This window comes from Bubalus bubalis, chromosome 1 (genome assembly GCF_019923935.1).
Source record: "Bubalus bubalis isolate 160015118507 breed Murrah chromosome 1, NDDB_SH_1, whole genome shotgun sequence".
Taxonomy (NCBI): Eukaryota; Metazoa; Chordata; class Mammalia; order Artiodactyla; family Bovidae; genus Bubalus; species Bubalus bubalis.
Window position 1 is genome coordinate 11,903,468 of NC_059157.1, and position 26,215 is coordinate 11,929,682.

General features: G+C 48.6%; 2 long non-coding RNA genes across 3 annotated transcripts; one reads left to right on the forward strand and one right to left on the reverse strand.

The window, feature by feature from the left end:
* Nucleotides 1–20,150: 20,150 nt before the first annotated feature.
* LOC123330166 lies at nucleotides 20,151–22,423 on the reverse strand. 2 transcript variants are annotated; one of them, XR_006545893.2, is made up of 4 exons: nucleotides 22,202–22,423; nucleotides 21,111–21,260; nucleotides 20,398–20,610; nucleotides 20,160–20,211 (listed from the first exon to the last, which is right to left on the reverse strand). It is a non-coding gene; the product is annotated as an uncharacterized LOC123330166 (long non-coding RNA). The 2 variants fall into 2 exon arrangements; XR_006545897.2 differs by lacking the exon at nucleotides 20,398–20,610 and having other exon boundaries at nucleotides 20,151–20,211; nucleotides 22,202–22,421.
* A 14-nt stretch (nucleotides 22,424–22,437) lies between these two features.
* Nucleotides 22,438–24,160, forward strand: LOC123330171. Its single transcript, XR_006545927.2, has 2 exons — nucleotides 22,438–23,730; nucleotides 23,819–24,160. It is a non-coding gene; the product is annotated as an uncharacterized LOC123330171 (long non-coding RNA).
* The last annotated feature ends 2,055 nt before the right edge of the window (nucleotides 24,161–26,215 follow it).

The following is a 26,215-nucleotide window of genomic DNA, read 5'->3' on the forward strand; positions in this document are numbered from 1 at the left end:
GCTTTAGAGGGGAGGAAGGGAGCCAGGCGTGATGCCTGAGTCTTGCCGGCAAGAACAGGAAAGAGGCAGCAGGGCTGGCCGGGGGGCCCCTCACCCACATCACAGTCCCCCTGGGTGGGGGCCATGTTCCTAAACCCCTTGCTAGGCAACTGCACCCTGCCTCTCGCCAGCAGACCCTAGTGTCCATCTCCCACACCTGGGGATTGAGAGGCAGAAAGACTATGTAACTCGCTCCAATTCTCACTCTCAATAAAAGCACAGAGACTTGAACACAGGGTTGCCACCTGTCAGCCCAAGCTCTTCCTTGCCCACCACAGCCATCTGGATCAGGAGGGCTCTCGTGGCTTAGGAGCCAACGTTGAGTTTGGAAGGAAGGAGGACCATGTTACCTGTGTGCCTGGAGCTGGCTTCCCCAGGCCTGATTCACCTGGAAACAGCCTCTGGGGAAACTTGATCCCCTCCCACCCCCATCCCTGTGCAGCACAAACTGATGGGTATCTCTGAAAGCAGGCGGGATGAAACCCGCAAGTGGCCTTCCCAGGACCTCAGAAGATGAACGCCTTGCTCCTTGGGATTCGTTCCTTCTTCCCCTCCCCGGAGGGCCTGCCAAAAAGAAAGGTCTCAGAGGAGCAGGACAGGGCAGGTGTGGGGCCCCCAGGGAGCAGGGGGAAGTGGGGTCTGCCCTTGGTTGATCCACACCCCGAGCCCCTGGGACCCGACATCTGCCCACCCCCCACTTCTCTCCCTCTGCAGTGTTTTAGTTGGAAAGTAAGACCCAACTCGTTAAACCAAAGTGGTTTCCCCAGCAACCCTGGGAGAAGCAGGTTTACTTACAACAGGTAAATAATGCATGAGCTCAGGCTGAGAAATACAGCAACCAAGTTCATGTTACTAACAGATTCACTGAACCTGGAGGCTCGGATCCTGAGCCCAAGTCCCAGGGGATAAGGTTGCAATTCCCCCCACCTCACCCCTCCTCTCCTAAGGAATCCTTTCTGCATTCAGGTTGTGCATGTGTGTGTTTTCTCAGTTTTTTTTTTTTTCCTGTCTATTTCTTACTCCCTAAATCAAACTGCCTCTGCCTTCAAGAGCAAAGGACTAGGTGTCCATCCTCCGTGTGGCTTCTCCAATCTCTAAAGGCAGGGTGCTGAGAAAGTCTCTTCTTTTGCAAAGTCAGACAAAGCAGACCAGACCTGCACCAGGCTCCTTGGTCTGGCAGGAGAAGGTTCGTTTCCAAAGCCAGTCGGTGTACCTGATGGGTCGGCCAGGTCCCCACGCTCCCTGGCACAGATGAACACCGCCAAGAAGAAATGTACACTGAACCGAATTGTGAAAGAAAGTGGGTTCCTCCCTCCCCCTTTAGAATAACTGATACTGAACCTACGTCTCTCTACCCTCCTGGAAAGATGCTGGGCTTTCTCTGCCTGGCACTCTGGAAGTCGTAAGTTTTGTTTTTAATTTTATAAATAGGAAATGAGAGTGCAATAGAGAAAACGCCTTTTCAAATTACACAGCGCCCTCCCAATTTGATATCCCCACACCTCCACTCCAAAAAGAAACCTTTATGTATTTAGATGATTGAAAATTCAGTACAAGGAGAAATTTTAAAATGCCAGTCAGAATGAACTGGCAGGCTTAAGTTAGGGGCGGGGTTGCTTTGCTGGTGGCTCAGATGGTAAAGAATCTGCCTGTGGTATAGGAGACCCAGGTTCAATCCCTGGGTTCGGAAGATGCCCTAGAGAAGGAAATGGCTACCCACTCCAATATTCTTGCCTGGAGAATTGCATGGACAGAGGAGCCTGGCAGCATGCTACAGTCCACACAGTCCATGGGGTTGCAAAGGGTCTGACAAGACTGAGCAACTAATACACACATAGGTTTAATGCGGGGGGGTGGGGGTGCAGGAAAATTTAGTCCCTGCCCAAAAAGATTTGCAAGTTTTAGGGTTCTCCTAGGAGGGCAGTTGGCCCTCCAAATCCCAGAAGATGAAGCACTTACAGATGTGTGTAGCACCTGACTTGTCCCCTGTGTCAGCAGATGTGAGAGAGCAGCCAGATCCCTGTTTGCCTTGGGTCACTGCCTTGTAAACAGTAGGTACCATCTAGATGAATAAGAGAAGACAGAGAAGCTGATGAAAACATCTAGCTCCCCTGAAAGCAAAAAAATTTACAAACTTGCCTCAACACAAGCGAGGAGATTTAGGCACCTACAGCCACTTGTGTCTGCTCAAACGTAGTTGCGGTATTATAAAGTGGCCTGACTCAGAGATTGTGCGGAGCATCAAGGTGTTAATGAGTAACTCTCGGTGGAAATGCTCCTATTGGAAATCCCCCAGTTTCTCAGGTGGACAGGAAGTAATTCACACTGACAATAGATACCGCTTCGTGACTGCAAAACGAGGCATGTCTTCAGTGAGTATCATAGCAACCTCGTTGGGTCTATGAAAATTATGTCAGCTTTGCATTCAAAGCTGAAAACCCAACAGCCAAATCTGTTAGAAAAACTACGCTCAAAAGAGGAAATTCTGACATGTGCTGCCACATGGATGAACTCAAGACATTACACAAAGTGAAATAAGTCAGCTATGAAAAGCTAAATATTATAAGATCACACTTATGGGGGTGCTTAGCATAGTCAGGTTCATAGAGACTGAAAGATGGTTGCCAGGGGCCTGGGGACAGAGATGAAAGGGGAGCTGGTGTTTAATGGATTTAGAGTTTCAGTTTTACAAGACAAAATGAGTTCTGGAAATGGATGGTGGTGACGGTTGTACCACATTATGGATGTACTGGATATGCTTGAACTGTAGGCTTAAAAATTATTCAGATGGTAAATTTTATGTTATGTGTATTTTACTGCTACTTAAAAAAATGGAAAAGGAAAAAAAAAAAAAAATCCCAGGCACAAATGTAAACAGGATGACGGAAAAACCTTCAGGTTGACTATTGAAGCAGCTTAGACAAAACCACCCAGATAAAGCAATGTCTGACTTGAGAGTGAAATCAAGTGAGGTGTTTGGTCTGGACTGAAAATTTGTTTAGTTGGTCCCAGGTCATGCACCCACCGCTAAACATTATGACAGGCACATAAGAAATGAAAATGTATTCGGGAACAACCAACCAAGGAAGTGGTGGAAGGTGTAATTGGAGGGCAGGCACCCTGTCTGTCACAGATCTCGTGGCAGGGATAGAAAAATTAGCGGGCAGCCAACAGCTCACAAGGGCAGGCTGACCCGGGGATGGTGCAACGTGATAGCACGCTCCAGAGAATGCTCTGGAAAATCACCACCACCGGAGGTACTGGACTGAGCCCTAACGGCACATCAACAAACCTTGTCCAACTGGGCAAACAGTCTGTCTGTGGGAGAAAATGAATAATTACTGTGGAAGTCATTGACAGAAGTACAAAAGTCTCGGGAGAAACATCCCAAAACCTACTGAGAAAAATAAGACAGTGCGTGCCCCTGGCAGGCCGGCCCTAGAGGAACAACAGAACCGCAGAAACTTGTGGAGTAAAACCTGCTACCCCTTTGAAACCAGAGAGGGACCTGGACACTCGCTGACTATCTCATGGGCATCAGGCTGTCACCGCTTTGGCATCAATTCAAAAAGCAGTACATCAAAACGATTACGTATCAGTGTGACATTCCTGTCCCAAACACAGATCATGTTCACCATTCTTGGCTAACACAGCACAGACCATGATAATAAGTTACGTAAACCCACTCAGGCTATACGTTAACACGTTGCAATATACGTAGTACTTCCAAAGCATGATTGGATCTCTTATCAAAGACATGCTTTTACATCTATCCTTCCATCTTTACTACCCCAAGAAAACAGGGAGACCAATTGAAATAACAGTGTTAAAATAATTTATTTTTACTTTTGGTTGCGCTGGGCCTTTGCTGCTGTGTGTGGGCTTTCTCTAGTTGTAGTCAGCAGGGGCTACTCTCTAGTTGCAGTACGTGGGTTTCTCATCGCTGTGGCTTCAGGCACCTGGGCTTCAATAGTTGCAACATGCGGGCTCAGGAGTTGCGGCTCACGGGATCCGTTGCTCCAATGCAAGTTGAATCCTCCCAGACCAGGGATCAAAGCTATGTCCCCTGCATTGGCAGGCGGGATTCCTATCCACGGTACCACCAGGGAAGCCTTGAAGGAGCATTTTACAAGAGAAAAAAACTCAAGCCGGGCTGGGCCTTTCCCAGGGCCTGTCTCTGTGGTCTGACCCATCCCTGTAGCTGCACTGGACGTTCATTCCTTGTGGACACAAGACACTTTCCTACAGGTCATGGTGGGTCATCCAAATGATACCTTTCAACACTTCTCATGCTTTCCTGGGTTACCCCCATAACTGAGGGCCCCAAGTGGATGGGCGACTAGCACACCTCTGCCTCCCTTAGTGCTGGGTAAGCCGAGAGATCTCTCTGGCTCCGGGGGCCACGTCACCAGCACACGAGCGTCCCTCCAGGACGACCTCGCCCTGGGCTCTGACTCACCTAATCACAGCCCCGTGCCTCTCTGTGAGCCGCAGGGAGTAATTTAGGAGTTTGGGCCCGTGGAGTGCCAACAACCCAGCCAGGGAGGGAAGACCCCGCAGAACTGCTGAGGCCTCGGATCAGGGCAGCAGTGGCTACAGAGCAGAGGACGAAAGGCCAGTGGCCCGTGGGCAGAGGGCCAACCGGGAATCGGGCTGCGCTCACAGAGGGCTGTGTCCCATGGCACAGAGACCCCCGCCAGCAAGCACATGCCTGGTGCAGTTAAGAACCAGGCAGAGACCTCCCTGCAGGGCCACAGGTGCAGCCTAAATCTCTAATCGGTTTTGGAGGGGCTCTGGGGAGTCCTCAGTTCCTCTCAGAAGGAACTGCCCACAGCCACAGGGAGGCCAGGCCTCCCTCCACTGGACTAGATGTCACCCCACCCACCTCCAAGACTGGCTTCTCTCCCAGTTTTTCCAGAATTCTTTTCCGCTCTTAAAATATCAAAAGCTCCAGTTTAACTGCGCTGACCACCACCCCGCCCTTCAAGCTCCACCTCCACCCCTGAAAGGAAAACCAGACTCCCCACAACCTCAGATGAAACTCCCAGTTCTCAGACCCCCACGGCCACACACTTCTCCCGCATCCAGCTCTCAGAGGAAGTCTGGGGGCTGCGGGAAAGGGGAGCAACCCGAAGACCCAGCGCTCTGGGCTCCACGTGCATGGGTGTTTGCATGCTTAGTTGCTTCAGTCGGGTCCTCCTCTTTGCAACCCCGTAGACTGTTGCCTGCCAGGCTCCTCTGGCCATGGGATTCTCCCGGCAGGAGTACTGGAGTGGGTTGCCATTCCCTTCTCCAGGGGATTTTCCCCACCCAGGGATCAAACCCGTGTCTCCTGTAGCTTCTGCACTGCAGGTAGGTTCTTGACTGCTGAGCCACCAGGGAAGACCCTCTGGGTACAACAGCCACTGGATTTCATCTCCCCCTCCCCCTCCCCATCCCTAACACAGCCTCACCTCCCACTCTCCCTGCACTGGGGGTCTAGAGAGCACCCCCAGGACTCAAGTGTGCTTTCCCACACTCCCAGAAACCCCATGGGGCAGGTGGTATTATCTGGTCCCTAGAGAAGGATGCTGAGGCCAGTGGAGTTAAGTGTACACAGTAGACAGGGCATTGGAGCGGTGAATGGCTGAGCTCCCAGATCCTCAGGATGGCGCTCACAGCAACCTCACAGCTCCTCCCCAGACAACATCTCTCCCCTGCCGCCCCTACAGCAACGCCCCCGCCCCCAGCCCTTGAAGTAGGAACTCTGCCCCTATTCAAGCTTCCCTTACCTCTTTGGAAAGTGGGGCACACATTATTTCCCTCCACACCCTTGACCTACAAGGGGGATGGGAATGGAAATTACAGCGGCACTGGGGAAGCCGGGCTCTCCTTTGATTCCACTTGTGAAGGGCACGTGGGGGCACAAGACATCAGAAGACTGCCCAGAGCAAGGCCAGGGGCAGCGCCCAGGGACAGCGGGCAGGAGAGCTCCTCCCACCAGCAGATCCTACCGTCGGGGGTGGGGGTGGGGGAGGGGTAGGAGAGGTTGTACCATGCCCATCGGTTCCACCCTCTGCAGGCATGGGCACCCTCTGCTCTGGGTTCCTTCTGAAGGAAGACTCGAGCGGGACTGCTGAGCTTCTGAGACTTCAGCGGTCTAATGGGATGCAAATTGGAATTTGCTCCCATAAAGATGCATTATGCATGGACTTTCTATTAGATTTCACTTGGAAACTCATCATCCATCACCCGGCGGGGCCTGCTGTACATTGGGCCTGTGTCAGCAGTTTCTCGTCATCTGGTGTCTGAGGCCAAAGTCATCTCCCTCATGGGGGGAGCCTGGGGACCCCAAAGCTTTGGAAGGTGGCCCCGGGTTGATAGCAAAACCACTTCCTGGCTGGCATCTTCCAAGGGGATCCCAGCCCTCTTGTGAGGGAGCGGGGCCAAGATGAGAAGGTGGGGCCCGACCCACGGAATATTCCTTGGAAGGACTAATGCTGAAGCTGAAACTCCAATACTTTGGCCACCTGATGCGAAGCGCCGACTCACTGGAAAAGACCTGATGCTGGAAAAGATTGAGGGCAGGAGGAGAAGGGGACGACAGAGGATGAGATGGTTGGATGGCATCACTGACTCAACGGACACGAGTTTGGGTGGACTCCAGGAGTTGGTGGTGGACAGGGGAGACTGGTGTGCTGCGGTTCACGGGGTTGCAGAGTCGGACACGACTGAGAAACTGAACTGAACTGAACAGACCTGCAGAAGCAGGGGATGGAGCCACTTGTCTCAAGATGCCGCAAAGCCCACTGCACAGCTGATGATTTGAGGGACAGGCCTGAGCTAGGGGGGAGGAGGGAAGGAAGGCTTTGTCTGAGGGCCCAGACTTCCGCCAAGGGGGTCAGGACCACAGTCTTCTACCCACGGGGGCAAATAAAGTCCTGAGTCTTCTAACAGAATTAGTCTGGAAGACTTTTCTTCCTAAGGGTTCACACACTCACACTCACACATACACACAACCCACATCCCTGTACCCTTATACACACTCACAATCTTTCATGCACACATCCAACTCACCCACACTCCCACATTCAGACATACAACAGACACACACATGCGCTTACAGTCACACATGCACAACATACACGCACACTCAGACATGGCATCCCTTTTCATACATGCCCATGTTCTCACACACACCCATCTGCTCTCCCATTCACACCCACCCAAACACATGGGACACTGCAACACACACACCCATACTGTCACACACCCACACTCACACAGCACACACATGCTTATATACATGCACACACACATGTACACACTCACAGTCACACCCATACAACACACATCCTCATAATCCCACCCCTAAGATGCAACACATACACCCACACATGCACACATGCTCATTCACATTCAGGATTACCTCTGAGGCCACAGAAGTCAGAAGGGAGTTTTTCTTCATTCATGAAAGACTGCAGATGCAGCCTCCCAGAGTCGCTAGGATACAGACTCTGTGGGTGTCATCGGAACAATGGTAGCCGATTCCAGGCTCTTGGGAGCAGAGATTGGGCAAGGGGGAGCCATGTTCCCTCCACCAGTGGAAAGGCAGGTGGGCAATGAGGCACAGGAAACCCAACAGGAAGAATCAGCTGGATGTTGGAGGCATGATACAGTGCCAGGTAGGAAAGAGAGTGCTCAGTCCCTGAAGCCTGTGAAACAATCCACTCATCAACCACTGTTGACCAAGCATCTACTGAGTTCCCCAGGCTGAGCTGGGGGTCGTGAGACCCAGAGTCTGCCTGTTGGGAGGCATCAAGCCAGTTCACAAAAGATAGCCCACAGTTTGGGACCGGAACAAGGGCTTTGAAACCGGAAGTGCTCATCTGGACCATCAGAGAGGCAAAGCCACTGTGGGCTGGAGTGATTCCAGAAGGAGGAGAAGGCAGAAATGGGTGAGGGCTAAGACTTACAGGCAGGATCATGGGAGGCATGAGGAGAGGAGCTAGCCCTGAAGAATTGGGCGATGAGAATCTGGCCCCTGCAGTGCGCTGAAGTTAGGAGCCTGTCTTTAAATTCACCTCTACATACTCCAGGGAAGGAGGAAGGCCTCGGTGTGTCCCTTAACTGTGCTTCCAAGTTCATCTCCTCCAGGAAGCCATCCAAGATCTCCCTCCTCAGAGCCCAGCACATTTAAGGCTTTAATTTCTTGTCATCTCAGATTTAGACCAATTCAGCACATAGTAAGAGTTCATGATAAGCTCTATTGTTACGAGTAGAATTCTTGTCTATCAGGGAAAGTCATATTAAACCAAGAGCTATACTAGCAGTGTATTAATGCTTAAAAGGATTGACGCTTTTGAACTGTGGTGTTGGAGAAGACTCTTGAGAGTCCCTTGGACAGCAAGGAGATCCAACCAGTCCACCCTAAAGGAAATCAGTCCTGAATATTCACTGAAAGAACTGATGCTGAAGCTGAAGCTCCAATACTCTGGCCACCTGATGAGAAGAACTGACTCATTGGGAAAGACCCTAATGCTGGGAAAGATTGAAGGTGGGAGGAGAAGGGGATGACAGAGGATAAGATGGTTGGATGGCATCACCGACTTGATGGACATGAGTTTGAATAAGCTCCAGGAGTTGGTGATGGACAGGCAGGCCTGGCATGCTGCAGTCCATGTGGTCTCAAAGAGTCGGACAAGACTGAGCAACTGAACTGAACTGAACACTCACAGTGCCATTCCCTTACACAGAGTGGTATAGGGCTCAGAAGTGGAGAAGCAAAAATCCAAGAGGACAATCAGAAAAGGCTTCATAGGGACTTCCCAGATGGTCCAGTGGTTAAGGCTTCGCCTTCCAGTGCAAGGGGTGTGAGTCTGATCCCTGGTCGGGGAGCTAAGATCCCATATGCATTGTGGCCAAAAAAGCCAAAACATAAAACAGAAACAATATCGTAACAAATGCAATAAAGACTTTAAAAATGGTCCACATTAAAAAAAAAATCTGTAAGAGAAAAGGCTTCACAGAGGCAATGATGTTCAAGGCCAGGCTGAATGTGCCTTGTCATTGTTCATCAGCTTACCTCTGGCCCCCATAGTAAATTGTGTTTATTACATCATATACCTCTTCATCTATAATGCTTGCTTGTCTGCTAAGTGGCTTCAGTTGTGTCTGAGTCTTTGTGACCCCATGGACTGTAGCCCGCCAGGCTCCTCTGTTCATAGGATCCTCCAGGCAAGAATACTGGAGTGGGTTACTATGCCTTTCTAACCCAGGGATTGAACCCGCGTCTCTTGTGTCTCCTGCACTGGCAAGCAAGTTCTTTACCATTAGCACCACCTGGGAAGCCCACCATACCTCTTCATCTCCTATAATACCTAGCATAAAACTGGGCATCAGCAAGTTCTTAATAAATTTATTATCTTGGTCATTCATTCAACACCTACTGACTTCCTTTCATGCTCATTGGTGGAGCTTCTAGGATGCTTCTTTACTCTCCAAAATGCCGACGTTTATACCCAGCCAGCACCCAGACTTGACAGGACAGCAAATCGAGGGAGGGTGGAGTGCTCCCTGGGCAGTCCTATGGTTGCTGTCTTTTCTCTGTAGGTCAGAGTGTAAACAGGGAGTACAACTGAGAATCTTAGAACCAGACCTCAAAGATGTCCTGTATCTTCCTTCTACAGCCAGAGGCTAGAGATAGTAAGTGGGTGTGCAAAGTCCCAAAGGCGGTTAGATAAGATCAAAGGAAATCATATTTTAAAAACTGTGCTTTGATCTAACTTGACAGTGGAGAATCCTAACCTACCTCATCTGGTGGCTTCTGGAGGAGGTGAGCCTTATCTCTAGTGATAAGTCAGATAGTCTCCTGTCAGTGGGATGGACCGAAAATCCCACTTAACTTCTATGTTCTTCCTCCCCAAGTCCCTACTTCCAGTCTAATCATGAGAAAAACATCAGCCAAGTCTCAGTCGAAGGAGACATGATACCTGACCAATATTCCTCAGATATCCAAGGTCATTCAAGACAAGGAAAGTCTGAGAAAGCACAACCAAGTGCAGGCTATGGAGACACCAAACTGAATATAATGTGGAACCCTGGATTAGAACAGAAAAAGGACTTTAAGAAATCTGTATAAAATTTAGACTTTAATTATAGTGATGTATTAATGTTGGTTCCTATACTAATGTGAGAGGGTAGTAGTAGTGGAAACCAAGTCCTGGTGTGTGTGAACCCTCTGTACTATCTTTGCTCTTTTTCTAGAAATCTAAAAATGTTCTAAAAGAAAATTTTAATTAAAAAAAAAAGTTGGGAGGACTTCCCTGGTGGTCTAGTGGTTAAGATTCCACAACTTTCACTGCAGCGGGGTACGGGTTCAATCCCATGTGCTGCACAGCATGGCAAAACATACAAAAATAAAACAACTTTTAATTAAAATAGGTTTTTAAAAAAATTTTGCTCTGCAGTTATAAAAACAGGCTACCCATCCTAGTTCTAATGAGTGTGAATCACAGACTCTCAGCCCAGGGTTCGCCCTGTCCCACCGCATGGTCATTAGACACATTGATGTCTCTTTAAGCTCCTCTTGGTCGTGACAGTCTCTCAGACCTCCCTTGTTTCTGATGACCTTGGTGGTTTTGAGGAGGACTGGTTGGGTATGTTGTAGAACATCTCTCAATCAGGATTTGTTTGATGTTTGGTTCCTCAGCTTGATTTCAAGTCCTTTAGAACCACAGTGGGTCATCTCTTTCCCCTGGCAGGTTAGAGAGGGAAGGAACTGTGCTTTTCTCCACTATGAAGCCTGTGTATAGGGCAGGTGAGGAGCCAGCGCAGAAAGGTAAAGCCATACCTTTAGGGCCCAGAGACCACCTGGGCCGTTCTGAAATCAGCCTTGGCATCCTCACTCCAGAAGTGCTGGGCCTGATGTATTTCTCAGCTTCGTCTCCTGTGGGAGCTCCGGCCTCCAAGAGAGAGTCTTAGCTGGGGGACTGGGGACTGCAGAGAACTAGCTCTGTTCGCGTCTCCCCAGAGCCAGTTCCAATAGAGAGGCTTCTTCTCCACAGCCAGCTCCTGTGGTCCATGGGGACCCATGAAACTGAGAATACTGGGGTCTACGAGATGTTGCCTTGACAACCCAGCCTTCCAGGTATGGGAGGGGAGAGGACAATGCTTGTGTGAGTTCCGAAAAAGGCAGGATGCTAGAGCTGAGCTGACTCTTAAGGGTGTTATCATCTTTACCTCCTCCCAGCCCCACCCAGGTCCCTTCATTCTACAGTCTCTTAGCCTCAGTCCTCTGATCCATCCACTTCTTCTAGGATGCCGCCCTGGTGAGGCGGAGGCAGCCACCGGGCACTGAACTGTGTGGGTTTGACGGGAGCTGGCAGGCAGACTCGGCGAGCTAAATCCAGTGGACCATTCGAGATGTCTAGACAGGAAGCCAGGCTGGGAGAAAAGCAAGGCCACTCCCTGAGGCTGGAGGCCTGAGGCAGCCGGGCGGGCAGCTGCCACTGTTTCAGGAGCCCAGGGGATACGTCCCCAAGGGCCGGGGTGGGGCGGGGTGGGGGGCAGCTCAGGGCACACCCTTATGGCATTGCCCCCGCACAAGTGCAGCAGGGGCATGCCAGCTGGAGCAGACATCCCATTAAGGGGCAGTGCTCAGGTGACCATGTAGCCCACCTTGACACTGAGGTTGAGTTGGGGAGAAGGGGATCTGGCATCAGGCTTTCAGGCTCTCGTCCCAGAGCCCGTACTGACATCCAAGCAGGGCAAGGAGAGGGGGATGAAGCACCCTCCAGGGTCCAGCCCTGGGACCTCGAGCCAGTTAGCCCACCTGTCAGTTTCCCCATTTGTAAAATGGGCTAATCGGACACCTGCCATGCCTGCTTCATGGGTCATTAGGACAGGCAGATGAAATGCTATACAGGAGAAGACTTGTGTGAAGTGCCTGGTAGGCATGACAATCACGAACAATGTTTATACTGTAAGCTTCAAGGTTGTTGAGATATTCGGTTGCATGGAACTGGCAGGCTTGAGTTCTTTGGCTGACAGTCACCGACTCACTTAGATTTTTCAGGTCATTTAGTTCCAACACACCCATCTAGTCCTTGATGAAAGCTGGACATGGTTCTGTGACCTTCCGAGGTCCTAGAACAAGTTGGTATCTGAGTCCTGGGGCCTGCAGTCCAGGGTTCCTGATTCCCACCAGGGGCTGGAGCACCGTGCATGCCACGTGGCCTCCGAGTCGTCTTGTTTTCCGCATTCCACTTCCATCACCAAGAGCTGGTCCTCGTTCCCTGCATTTGCATTTTAGCGCACACCCACTCTCGACAGCTTATGCTAGAACCAAACACCCCTGCCAGGTTCTGAGATCTTTAAGGAAATACAAAAGGGTGAAAGACACAACAGAAAGAAGATAAGCAAGTGTGCCTTTGGAGCCCGGCCAGTGTGGATCGGCAGGACGCCCTGGAGCTCCCGCCCTCAATCTGTTCACCAACCTGTTTCTCTCCCCAGTCAAGCTGCTCCTGAAAGCCTCTCTGGGAAGACTTCCCAGATCAACTAGGCACTGGCAGCTTCTGTGGCCTGGCCCTGTCTGAACCTGGCACTGCCCTGGGGGTCACTCACCCACCTTCCACCTCGCTCACGGGGCACTTGGCCTTGCCCTCCGCACCCAGCTGCTGGGCCAAGCAGCTCCCACCTCCTCGCCCGGCTTCTGTGCGAGAATGCTTGCCCACTCTCTGCCTTAATCCCAGCCAGGCGCTTGACATACATCAGACGTCGATCCTGAATCATGATGTATTCGTCCCCTGCTTTTACTGGGTCACAAGCTCGCCCTCTCCTTCTCTCTGCACGTCTGTGTTGTTGGTCTGAGACAGTTATAACTCAGGGGGTCTCATTATCAAGAAGGGAGAGTTGCTCACCTCTGGTCTTGGGTTGATTCAATCAGGAGGCGATTGGACTCCATTGGGTCCCAACTCCATGTCTCTTCAGCCCTGGCTCCAAAGCTGAATTCCTGACATGCTGTCTCTTTACTTTAGAGTGACAATTCTGTCTTTGATTTAAAATCCAAACTACTAGACAGATAGATAAGTCCATCTTCTCTTGCCAGACAGTCTCCTTACTCTGACCTTTTACTATCTGATCATAATGTTGTTTGAAAGGAGCCTGCAGACATGCTACCGGTGTCTAAAAGGGAGAGGGAAGGAAAACAGAATACAAACACACAAGCGTGCACGCGTTCATGTCCATGTATGTTTTGCTGTCAAATATAACTTATCTCTAAATGATGAAGTATCGATTTGTCTCTGTAAGCATACATGATCTCCAAATGATATACACAAATCTGAAAAGAACAGCTGCCGTCGGAGAAAGATTTTCATGATATATATTTTTCTGCCTTTTGAATTCGTAAAGCATTTTTATGATGAATTGTTTCATATGTACAGAAATATATGAGATTAATGTATGTATCGAGATAGGATTAATAAATAATTCTTCCCTGTGGATCTACCACCCACTGTAAGAAATGGAGCATTACAATAGGGTTAAGACTTCTTGCAGCATGCCCCTGGTCCCACAGAGGTCCCTGCTGTCTGCTTGTCCTCCGTATTGCTTGCTTTTATTTTTTTTCCTTTTTATTACTTATTTATTTAGCTGCACCAGGTCTTAGTTGTGGAATGAGGGATATTTAATTGTAGTGTTCATACCCTTAGCTGAAGCATGTGGCATCTAGTTGTCTGACCAGGGATTGAACCCAGGCCTGCTGTATTGGGAGCATGGAATTTCAGCCACTGGACCACCAGGGAAGTTCCAAATTTGCCTGCCTTTAAAATTGTGTTGTGGTGTTGGAGAAGACCCTTGAGAGTCCCTTGGACTGCAAGGAGATCCAACCAGTCCATCCTAAAGGAGATCAGTCCTGGGTGTTCATTGGAAGGACTGATGCTGAAGCTGAAACTCCAATACTTTGGCCAACTGATGCAAAGAACTGACTCATTGGAAAAGACCCTGATGCTGGGAAAGATTGAAGGCAGGAGGAGAAGGGGACGACAGAGGATGAGATGGTTGGATGGCATCATCAACAAAATGGACATGAATTTGAACAGACTCCAGGAGATAGTGAAGGACAGGGAAGCCTGGCATGCTGCAGTCCATGGGGTCGCCAAGAGTCAGACACGACTTAGGGACTAAATAACAACAGCAATATATCCCTAAGTAATATAGTCTTTCATTTCACTTGTTTGGAACTGTACAAAGATGGTATCAAACTGTATGCATTTTTCTATGATGAATCAATGTCTGTCACCCTGGTAGTAAGATTCATTCATGCTGATGCTTGATTCATGTGTTTTCATTGTGTTAATGCTTCACTGTATGAATATGCCCACTTTATTTACCCATTTTCCTGGTGTAAGACATTGGACGGTTTCCCATTTTTGCTGCTATGAGCTTTCTCTGACTGCCTTTGGTGCCCACATATAAGAGGGACCTAGGGTGTGATCCTGGCAGTGGTGCTGCTGGGCCAGAGTAGCTGTACCTTCAGCTCACTGACCATTTGCCAAAGGGTTTCCAAGATAGTTGTGCCAATTCATAATCCCACCTGCACATGAAGGGTATTTGTTTCTCTGCCTTTTCATCAATGGGATATTAACAGGCTCCACATTTATCGGGTGTAAAATGGTGTGATATTATGCTAAGTCACTTCAGTCGTGTCCAACTCTGTGCGACCCCATTGACGGCAGCCCACCAGGCTCCACCGTCCCTGGGATTCTCCAGGCAAGAACACTGGAGTGGGTTGCCATTTCCTTCTCCAATGCATGAAAGTGAAAAGTGAAAGTGAAGTCACTCAGTCGTGTCCGACTCTTAGCGACCCCAAGGATTGCAGCCTAACAGGCTCCTCCGTCCATGGGATTTTCCAAGCAAGAGTACTGGAGTGGGGTGCCATTGCCTTCTCCGATAGTATGAACTTAATTTACATTTCTCTGGTTACTGGTGACATTGAAAGCATCTTCTTATGTTGGTTATCCATTCAGGGTTCGTCTTCCATGGCTTTCTGAATTTTGAACCATGTAAACATCTTATCTATTCAAAAACATATATACTGAAATGTGCTTATAATATCCCATGTCTCATATGCAAAAAAGCGCGAAAAACATCTTCCTACAAAGCGGGAGACCCGGGTTCGACCCCTGGGTAAGGAAGATCCCCTGGAGAAGGAAATGGCAACCCACTCCAGTATTCTTGTCTGGAAAATCCCATGGACAGAGGAGCCTGGTAGGCTACAGTCCATGGGGTCGCAGAGTCAGACACAACTAAGCAACTTCTTTCTTTCTTTCTCATATGCAAAAGGCCACTGTCCCTGCAAAGTACACAAATACTCTCTCTGAGAAGTGTCACCATAAATAAAATTGCTGGGCTTCCCTGGTGGCTCAGTGGTAAAGAATCTGCCTGCCAATGCAGGAGATGTGGGTTCGATCCCTGGTCTGGGAAGCTCCCACACGTCACGATGAAACTAAACCTGTGGGCCTCAACTACTGAGCCTGTGCTCCAGAGCTCCGAACTTCAATTGCTGAAGCCCACACACCCTAGAGCCCGTCCTCTGCAACCAGGAAAGCTGCCTAAATGAGAAAGCCACGTTTGGCAACTAGAGAGTAGCCTCCACTCTCCCCAACTAGAGAAAAAGCCCACACAGCAATGAAGAACCAGCACAACCAAAAATAAATAATAAATAAAAGATTTTTTTTTAATTGAGGACAATAATACATTGGTGAGTGTTGTGAGCTCAATTTTTTAAACTTTTTTTTTAATTGTTCCTTTTAACTTCTTTTAAAATATTTGTTCATTTGTCTATTTGGCTGTGTCAGGTCTTTGCAGCCCACAGGATCCTTGTCACAAATGCAGGATCTTTCGTCGCAGCCTATGGACTCTCTATTTGCGAGATGCACGGATTCTCTAGCTGTAGTGAGAGCTCTGAGTTGCTCCTCTGCATGTGGGACCTTAGTTCTCCAGCCAGGAACTAAACCCACGTCCCCTGCACTGCAAGGTAGATTCTTAACCATGGACCACCACGGAAGTCTATGGGCTAAATCGATGACCTGTCAAATTCATATATTTAAGCACCAACTCCCAATACCTCCAAGTGTATCCTTAAGGTCTTTAAAGAGGTATTAGGTTAAAAAGAAGTCTGTACGGTGGGCCTTACAAGAAAAAGGAAAACAGGACACAAATAACACAGGGCAAGGACAGCCATGGGAGGACGCAGTGAAAAGGCAGCCATCTGCCAGCCAGGCAGAGATGTCTCAGGAAAACCCAACAGCTTGCTCTTGAACTTTCAGCCTCCAAATGGTGAGAAAAGAGTACGATTCTGTTGTTTAAACCCCCCAGGCTGTGGTACCTTGTTCTGACAGCCTGAACAGACTAATGCAGCAAGCAGATTGCTGTTTGCACAGCGCTCTCACATACTCATTCATCTACTCATTTATCATCAAATATTAATAGAGCCCAGCCCGGGTGGAAGGTACATTTCATTGTTAAATCCTCCCTGAGTCAGGAATAACGATCCCTGCCTTTAAAACAAGAGGACTGAGTCTCATCGTGTGAGTGAGATGAGAGGCAAAGCAAATGGCAAAGGAACGAAGGTGGCTTGTGGGGGCCAGAGAAAACTCAGGCAGACACGATCAGCTTTAAATACATGACTGTCACGTGGGAGACAGAATCTATTTTTCTTTATGTCCCGAAGGGATAGAAGTATGGTAAATAGGAAGAAACATCAGGAAGACAAGTTTCACTTCGAAAGAAAAACTTTGCACAGTCAGAATTGTCTAAAGATTCCCAGCCCAGGGATTGAACCTGGGTCTCCTGCACTGCAGACGGATTCTTTACCATCTGAGCCACCAGGGAAGCCTAACAACAATTCAGCAAGATATGTCAAATGTAGTGAGCTGTTCCTAAAGAAGCTGGACAACCACTTTATGAGAGATGGTGTGTATGTGTGCATGTGTGTGTGTGTGGAATAAGGGTCAAGCTTCAGGTTTGTGGTTGGAGGACATGACCTTGAAGGGCCCTCCCCATCCAGAGAATCACTGATATCTCTGAGACCAAGTGGTGGACCAGAAAGAGAAGCTGTCTTCTGGATTCTGATTCTCCAGTCTTCCCACCAAGTCAAGCTGCCTTTAAACAGATTAGCAGTTGGATAAATGTGTTCTGGGCTTCCCTGGTGGCTTGCTGCTACTGCTAAGTCACTTTAGTCGTGTCCGACTCTGTGCGACCCCATAGACGGCAGCCCACCAGGCTCCCCCGTCCCTGGGATTCTGCAGGCAAGAACACTGGAGTGGGTTGCCATTTCCTTCTCCAATGCATGAAAGTGAAAAGTGAAAGTGAAGTCGCTCAGTCGTATCCAACTCTTAGCAACCCCATGGACTGCAGCCTACCAGGCTCCTTCGTCCATGGGTTTTCCAGGCAAGAGTACTGGAGTGGGGTGCCATTGCCTTCTCCTTCTCCCTGGTGGTTTAGACAATAAATAATCTGCCTGCAGTGCAAGAGACCCGAGTTCAATCCCTGGGTTGGGAAGATCCCCTGGAGAAGGAAATGGCTACCCACTCCAGTATTCCTGCCTGGAGAATCCCATAAACAAAGGAGCCTAGCGGGCTACAATCCATAAAGTCACAAAGAGTCGGACACGATTAAGGAACTAAGCACTCACAAATACATTCTAAAGATGACAGCATTCACTGAGCAGCCTGGGGACAGGACACAGCAACACGGAGTGTCCAGTTTTTGAAATGAGAGAATTACTTCTACTCACTTTCCCCTTCTCAGAAGTCTTGATTGCAGCCAGGTAGGTAGCAGAGAGTGGGAGGGAACATGCAATTTTGAGAACCTGCTTAAGCACTGGGGTTCTCATACACCTTGATTGCTATTTCATCTTTATATTAGCTCCAGCTGTGATATCATTCTTTATCTCCACTTTACAGATGTGGAAGCTGAGACTCCAAAGAAGCCAGGCAACCGTCCAAGCTTCCAAAGCTAAATCACAGCAATGACCTTGAGCCAATTCCCTGCCTCGCTCTTGGAGCCAGAGCTTGCCTGATTCCAAAATCCATCACGTCTTGTTACCTAATGGGTATCGGAATGTTAAAAATGTGGGTTTTCTTTTTCTAAATCCAGACTACTGTCCTTGAGGACAAACCCAAGATAAACAAGTTGTCTTGAATTAGGACTTACAGGCTGGGGGGTGGGGGTAGGGGGTGGAAACATCTCCTTCCTATTCTCTGATTGGACAATTGACACCTTCTCAGCTTCAGGTAGGGCTTCACTGGTGGCTCTGTGGTAAAGAATCTGCCTGCAATGCAGGAGCTACAGAAGACATAGGTTCGATCCCTGGGTCAGAAAAATCCCCTGGAGAAGGGCATGGCAACCCACTCCAGTATTCTTGCCTGGAGCATCCCATGGACAGAGGAGCCTGGTGTCGCTAAAGCGACTTAGCATGCACAGCCTCAGGTAAGGGGCCAGCTCCTCCCTCGGTCCCCAAGTTCTCTCCTAACATATTTACTATTTCCTGTGCAGTGAGTAAATATCTTCTCCTCCTCCTCTCTCTCTGAACACTTTTATTTCTGGAGGTAATGAGACCCACCTCTAGAAGAATCTCTCTGCAAAGAAGGGCAGGACCACTGGTCATGGCCCAAAGACCTATGTGGGTCCTGTGTCCAGCTGAATGATCTACTCAGTCTTCATTGATCTGTGAACTGGGCTGAGAGCCCTTTAAGCTGGCAGGAGAAGAGGACTCTGAATGGAGAGTGCTCTTCTTTTTTATTTTTATTTTTTCTTTACCCAAGGTAAAATGCAGCTTCTGTTTTAATCTGAGCCCCACCTCCTTGGTTAGGACAGATAAACAGAAAGTTGGCCGTGGTCCCCTCGCAAGACAGTAACAAAGGAAGGGAGGTTGTTTTTGCCTGGGAGCTGGAGGGCTGGAGGAACCCACTCTCCAATTCAATTCAATAGGAAAGGAAGCCGGGAAGTTTCCAGAATAGGAAAGAGCCTTCCCTGCTCTCTACCAGCCTTGCTCTGACTTCTAGGGGCTTCACATGGCTTCTTCCATGACCAGAAGAGTCAGAGCTTATTTCCTTCCCAACATAGCCTCATCCTGGAGCTGAACCTCCTTAAGCACCGAGGTTTTCACTCTCACCCCAAGCTTTGCTTTAAGAATCCTCCCCTCCACCAGCCTCCCAGCTCCAGTCCGCCTCATTATTTAATCCATCTGATCTTTTTGGAACTCAGAACAGAGGGCGTTGCTTTGTTAGAGATAATAGACCCAAAGAGGTGGAGAGTCTCCAGAACAAAGAGAATAAACGAATGTTTTTTTGTTTTTGTTTTTGTTTTTTTTATCCCTCAGGAAGTTTAACTTCAGTCAGGTGAGCACAAAGGGAAGCCAGGTAAATGGAGCGTTTATGAGCCAGTCAGTGGCACCTTGCACCCCTCCTGGAGGTCAGACTAGGAAGCGCTGCAGAGTGGCAGCCTGGGTTCTACCTTTTAGGGACTCAGTGGAAGAGGCCAGCTCTCAGCTGTCGAAGGGGAGGGCTGGGTCGCTGTCTGCCTTCTAAGGGGAGAAGAGGTGCTCCATTCAAGGGAGCTAAGGTGGAGTTCCGTGCAGTTGGTTAGAGAAGACTGAGAATTTACCTGGTGGTTCAGTGGCTAGGACTTCGCACTCCCGAGGCAGGGGGCCCCAGGTTCCATCCCTGGACAGGGAACTAGATCCCACTGGCCACAATTAAGAGTTTGCCTGCTGCAACTAAAAGACCCCACCATCCCTCAGGTCAGTTCAGTTCAGTTCTTTATGACCCCATGGTCCACAGCACGCCAGGCTTCCCTATCCATCACCAACTCCTGGAGTTTACTCAAACTCATGTCCATCAAGTTGGTGATGCCAACCAACCATCTCATCCTCTGTCGTCCCTTTCTCCTCCTGCCTTCAGTCTTTCCCAGCATCAGGGTCTTTTCCAATGAGTCAGTTCTTCACATCAGGTGGCCAAAGTATTGGAGCTTCAGCTTCAGCATCAGTCCTTCCAATGAACACCCAGGACTGATCTCCTTTAGGATGGACTGGTTGGATCTCCTTGCAGTCCAAGGGACTCTCAAGGGTCTTCTCCAACACCATCCCTCAACGCCACAGCTAAGATGGAAGATCCCACATACCACAACCTGGGGCAAGTAAATAAATAAATATTAAAAAAAAAATGGGAAGGAGACTTTTCACTTCAAAAAGAGAGAGAGAAACAGAGAGACTGATTCTCTAATACCAGAACCAGGGAGACCACACAGTGTTTGCCCCATCGCACAAAGGCCCCAGAATGGGGAACACATTGAGAAGAGACAGGGGGCACCTACCTGCTATCTGATCTTGGATGGGTCCCTTGAGCTTGTTAGGCTTCAGTTTCCCCACCCCCGGGAGGAACGGGTTGGATTTGATTCGTGATTCCCAAATTTGGGTCCAGTGCAATTTACTGAAACTTTACTGAAAACTTGTCACCAGATAAGAATATTTTTAAAATATCGCTGGCTCCTCTGACTATCATTTAAAAAAGGAAGCACATTTCAGGACTAAAAAAAGGAGGAGAGACACAATCTTAGAATATGAAGGAGAGTCCTTTAAAAGAAATATGGGAAAACTCACTATGTGATCTTACTTTTCTCATTTCGGGGCAGACGATTGTTAAGTTTCATCACAGAGGGAAATCAATTCAAGAAATGGGAAACTACCTAGCATCCTAGCTCCTAAGATTCCATGATTTGAAGCCCAGCGGGGCAAATCACCCAGCCTCCCTCTGATCCTCGCTTGGCATGTCCCAAAGCCTGAAGCATAGTGAGGCAGGTGGACGGTGGTTGCCACTCGCTGTGCAGGTGACTCCTGATACCTGGAATGCAAGCTTTATTCTCCCTTCTTATGCCATTATGTTCCTCCTGTCTCCTGAGACGCAAAGGAGGTCCTGTCACCGGGACAGGGGCTGGTGGGTGCTTCCGGGAGAACGCTTGAGATATGCCCCCTTCCTGCATCCGCTGGAGGAAGTAAGTCAATGGGCAGGGGGTTGCCTCTCGCTCACCTTGGACACCTTCACAGCACCTGTACATGAAGTCTCTCCGTTAATAGATATGTGAGTTCGTGTCTGTACGCTGAGGTCCAGAGATACTAGAGTCCACAGAGGGAAGAGGGAAGCTGGCACATGTTCAACCCCTGGTCCAGGAACTAGATCCTACAAGCCATGCAGTACAGCCAAAAGATAGATAGATAAATAGTTTTTAAATTAAAATTAAATAAAAATAGTTATGACAGAAATTTTAAAAATAAAAATAATTTCATTGTAAACATCACCACTCCCCCTCCAAGTTAGAGTTCTCCCAGTCACTCAGTCATGTCCGACTCTTTGCGACCCCCATGGACTGTAGCCTGCCAGGCTCCTCTGTCCATGGGATTCTCCAGGCAAGAATACTGGAGTGGGTTGCCATGCCCTTCTCCAGGGGGTCGTCCTGACCAAAGGATTAAACCCAGGTTTCCTGCACTGCAGACAGATTCTCTACCATCTGAGCCACAAGGGAAGCCCTGAAAGATAAATAATTTTTAAAAGATTTTAAAATTAAAATTAAATAGAAATGGTTATGACAGTAAATTTTAAAAAATAATTTCATCGTAAGTGTCACCATTCCCCCTCCAAGTTAGAGTTCCCCCAAGCAGGAGCCAAACAGTTTCTTTTTCTTTGCCAGGAAGAAGCATCAGAAAGGTCTCATCCAGGAGGTGTCTGCCTGCTCTCATTTCCTTCATCTGCAATGCAAGGCGCCACGTGCAGCTGGGGCTGACCCCAGCCTGCGCTCAAGGGCCCATTAGGGCATCCCCTGGGTGCCCTCTCTACAGCCTGGCTCAGGAGCTTGGGGCCAGTAAGAAACCCCACCACAGGGAAGGGTCAGCCTCTGTCACTGCCGGCTTCTCTTCACCATTCACCCCTCCCCCTGCACCCCTCACCCCCACGCACCCCCGTAGGAAGCAGAGCCGTGGAAAAATCAGCATTGATGAATGGGGATTCTGGGCTCTGTGTTTTTTACAAGCCATGGTCTGGAAGTGCCAAGAGGCTGCCTTAGTTTGCTAGCGGATTGATTCCCTAGAGAAGGATAATGCGATTGACAAGAGATTGAAAGGGACCTCTGAAAGAAGAAGGTCAGCAAGTTCTGTCCAGGAGGAGAGAGCAGTGAAGCAGAGGGCAGAAGCCAGAGCAGGAACATTGTGGACACTCTATAAATCTTCAGCGTTACATCATTCATTTGAAACCTGGCTGAGAGGCGCAGAGAGAATGAGAATCCGAGGCCAGAGAGGCATGGCCAAGGAGGCTATTGAGGAAAAGGATCTTGAGAATCACCAGTCTGTTTCACTCACCTTGATTGCTCACCTTCTGTTTTTCTTAGCCTCAATCACTTCTTCTTTGATGTCAGTCCTTACGGAACCTGGGCACTGCAGGTACTTTTCAGGATGAAGTGTGGAGTGGGGATGTGGGCAGATGAAGCCCATTGATGGTGATGAGAAGAAGGAAGGGAAGGACTTCCTGGTGGTCCAGTTGGCTAAGACCTCTACACTGCCAATGCAAGGGGCAGGGGTTCGATCCCTGGTTGGGGAGAACCAAGATCCCGCATGCCACGTGGTGTGGCCAAAAAAAAAAAAAAGTGGGGAGTGGAGTGGGGCAAAGGACTCAGGAAGTCTCTTTAGACCCAAACTAGGATCAATCTGGGTGAAGCTTTAGCATCGCTGAGTAGGGTGGCCAGCCTGATCCCCCTCCTACCACTAGGGAATGGATTTGAAGCTAGAGATTTGCCCCTTGGTGTTCCCGGTAACTCCGGTAAAGCCAGGCTACATTTAATGAGAAATTACTGCAGTGTCCGGCACCATCTGCGGGGCTTTAGATGGATTGTTTTGGCATTTTTTTTTTTAACATCTTCACGACCCTATGTATCCATTTTACAACTGAGGCCCAGAAAAGCTACTAACCTTGTCAAGGTGACACATAAAAAAAATATTCCGATGCCGGACCCACCAATGCTTACCTCGCCCCAGGGGAATATTGGAAACTCACTGAAGCAAAAGGCTAGGAGGTCCCTCCCTGGTTATCCTGTATTTTTGATTAAGGCTAGAGAAAGTCTCATTTAGATCCTCCAACGCGCTTTAGAGTTTCAATAAAAGGCCACCTGAAGCAGAAACAGGAAAAGGAGGGCAGGAGGGGGGCCCGACCGCTCCCCAGTCCTAGGACAAAGCACCTTCTCCCCCCGGGCAGGGGCGACATGCCCTACCCCGCCGTCTGGACCAAGCGGGATGTGCATTCCCTATCCCAGTGTGTTCCCAGCAATTCGCTACCTGTCATCAATACTCTGCTTTTTTTTTTTTTTTTTTTGCTGCCACCAACACACGATAATCTGATCTGTAAGGGAAAAAAGGGAGTGGAGGATCTGTAGAAACAAACATCATCAAATGTCCTGGCTCTGTTCCCGGCGCTTCAATAAAAATGCAGGAAGGAAGAAATTGCAGAGATGAGCCCCGGCGGCCAGGCTCCCTGAGTCTCCATTAAGTCATTAAGAGAGGACTTTGCAGCATCAGAGCCAATCGCCAAGATGCTGCCTCGGAGGGCAGCCCTCGCATTGGAGGGTCCAGCTCGGTGACACAGAGGGATGAGCCATCTGACTTAGGTACTTGTCTTCCTCTCGGTTCTCTTCCTTCACCCCTACATTCGACTTTTTACCATAATGAACTTTCTCCCCTGACTGTTTTCATAAGGTTTACTGCACTGAAGGCCTGGGCTTGGAATCGTACTACCCACGGCATCTCTCATTTGGGCAACTAGTGACCCGAATCATACATACTCTTGGGAAGGTGGGATGTGGGGCCAGGGGACCTGCTTCTGGGATCTTCTACAGAGATGACAAAACACCAGAGCTGAACAAGAATTCGTGGGGATCATTCCTACGGGCAACCAAGCCAAACAAGCCATCTCTCTAATCAAAATACCACCTCTTGTTCTTCTGAAAACTTCTTCTGAAAAGCAGGAAATGGAATTATAAGCGGGTAGGGGTATGGAAAAAGATTAAAATGAAAAATAAACTTGAAACATACCTAGCAGAAAGCACATTTGATTTGAAAGATTCTTTCCATTTCAATTCTCTGTGGGCCTATTCATAACAGAGATATGGTTACTTAAAATACAGTTTCTGTGCTGGCTGGTTGAGTCTCTTGAAAAATGCCTTCCATGTTTTCCCAAGCCCTCGCTTCAACTTCACCACAAAATTCCTGAACAACATCTCCAACAGGACCAGCTGAACTCAAGCAGAGTAATTCTGAAACCTAGTGACACCCCTAAGAGATGCTGACGCTTGGGCTCACAGATGCCAGATTTCAGTTCTTTCTTTTTCCTGCCACCCGACTTCCTACCCCCGACACATACACACTCCCAAGATCCCAGAAGGCATAAATGTTTTAGGAAAAAAAAAAAAAAAAGACTCTGGTATTGATTGAGTCAAGCAGACTAGTAACAAGTTCTCTTTAAAATACATACTCAAACTGTGACAATTCTGTTTAGTGTGGTTTAAACTTTTTTTAAAAAAATAATTGAATCTTTAAAGCAAGAATGGTTTTAAATTCCCTTTTGTAGACATTGCTAAATCAAGAGCAGCTTCTTTTCCCGAGGTGAAAGGCTGGCAGTGAAGGCTCTGGAGTCAGACTGTCTGGATCTGCAGAATCACTTCCTTAGCTCACCACTTGTGGGTCGGGTTAGCCTTGCCAAGCCTCAGTTTTCTCATCCATGAAATGGAAGCTAACAGTCATCCCTCTCTCATTGTTGTGAGATTTAAAAGTAATGACCTCACTTAGCAAATGTAAAAGCATTTAGCAAGGTGCCTGCCTGGCAAGCATTCACTAACCATTAGCTCTTGGGGATGCCGAGCAAAACATTAAAAAAAAAAAGGCTTAGGCAGAAAGATCAACCCTAATGCAGTTATTTGCATTTCCTATACACTTCTTAGAAAATAAGCTCACATGCTTAGAAACCTATGAGAGTCAAACAAGTAACTTTGGGAATAACAGTGAATTATTAGCCTTTGCCTAGCTGTGGTGAGAAACTCCCCGTAAGACTGAACACTCATCCGGACGGTTTCCTAGTAAGGTCTCAGAATTCCACCCCAGTTCACTCAGCTGACTCCCCCACCTTGGACTGCTGACAGAAGCCACTCATGGGCTACAGGGCACAGCAGGAGAGGGCCCTGCTTCTGACTCGGGAAGAGCCTCCCCACCCTGCATCCCGGCACCCCGCCCAGGGGCCCTGCACTGGCTGTTCAGAGGAGAGCTGGTTTCAGGAACCACTCATGATGGGAGGGGTCTGCAGCCCTCCCTGATTCCAGTGTGCTGTTTATAATCATCTGCCGTTTCAGAAATCAGCTTTCATGTCCTCCCTCTCTCTCTTCAGATCAGGGGCCATTTTGTAGAGTGGCTGGGGCTGTGGTCACTGTGAAAGAAAGAACGGGTGCATCTGCGAAGGCCTGAGAGTGGCCACTTAAACGCCGTCCCCGTGGACGTGCATTGGTGGGATGTGTCTCCATGATTACTGAAGATAAAGTCATAGCATTCAGTGTACCTTTGCTTTTTCCACACATGCCATCATCATATCATCATTACTTTATTATCTTGCTGATCATAAAAGTAGTACACGGTCAGGAACAAAAGAAGGTGCCACCTCCCCTGGACAGAGGTCAGGGGAGAAGTGCACAGAAATTTTAGCCCCTGAAACACACACCCAGCATTCAGCCTGATCAACTGTAGAGACTACCCTATAGACAAGCTCCGTTCCCAAACTTCAAATGATGGAAAGGTATGTAAACAAACAACGTAATCGTCCTATAACCACATCACAAAGGAAACCGCTAATAATAGTTTAGTTCATAGAACTTTGCTTTGTTTTAAATAATGACATTCAACTAAGAGGGAAAAAACATAGGCACAGGATGAAATTTTTATAGTAGTCCAAAAGGGTAGTCTGAAGGGCCCCTTCCCTGACCTACACCCTAGACATTCAATTCACCTATTGTGTGTGTGTGAGTTTCCTTCCAGGTAATCTACAATTAGAAAAATACACACATATATAGGTATCTGCATATGGGCTTCCCCGGTGGCTCAGAGGTAAAG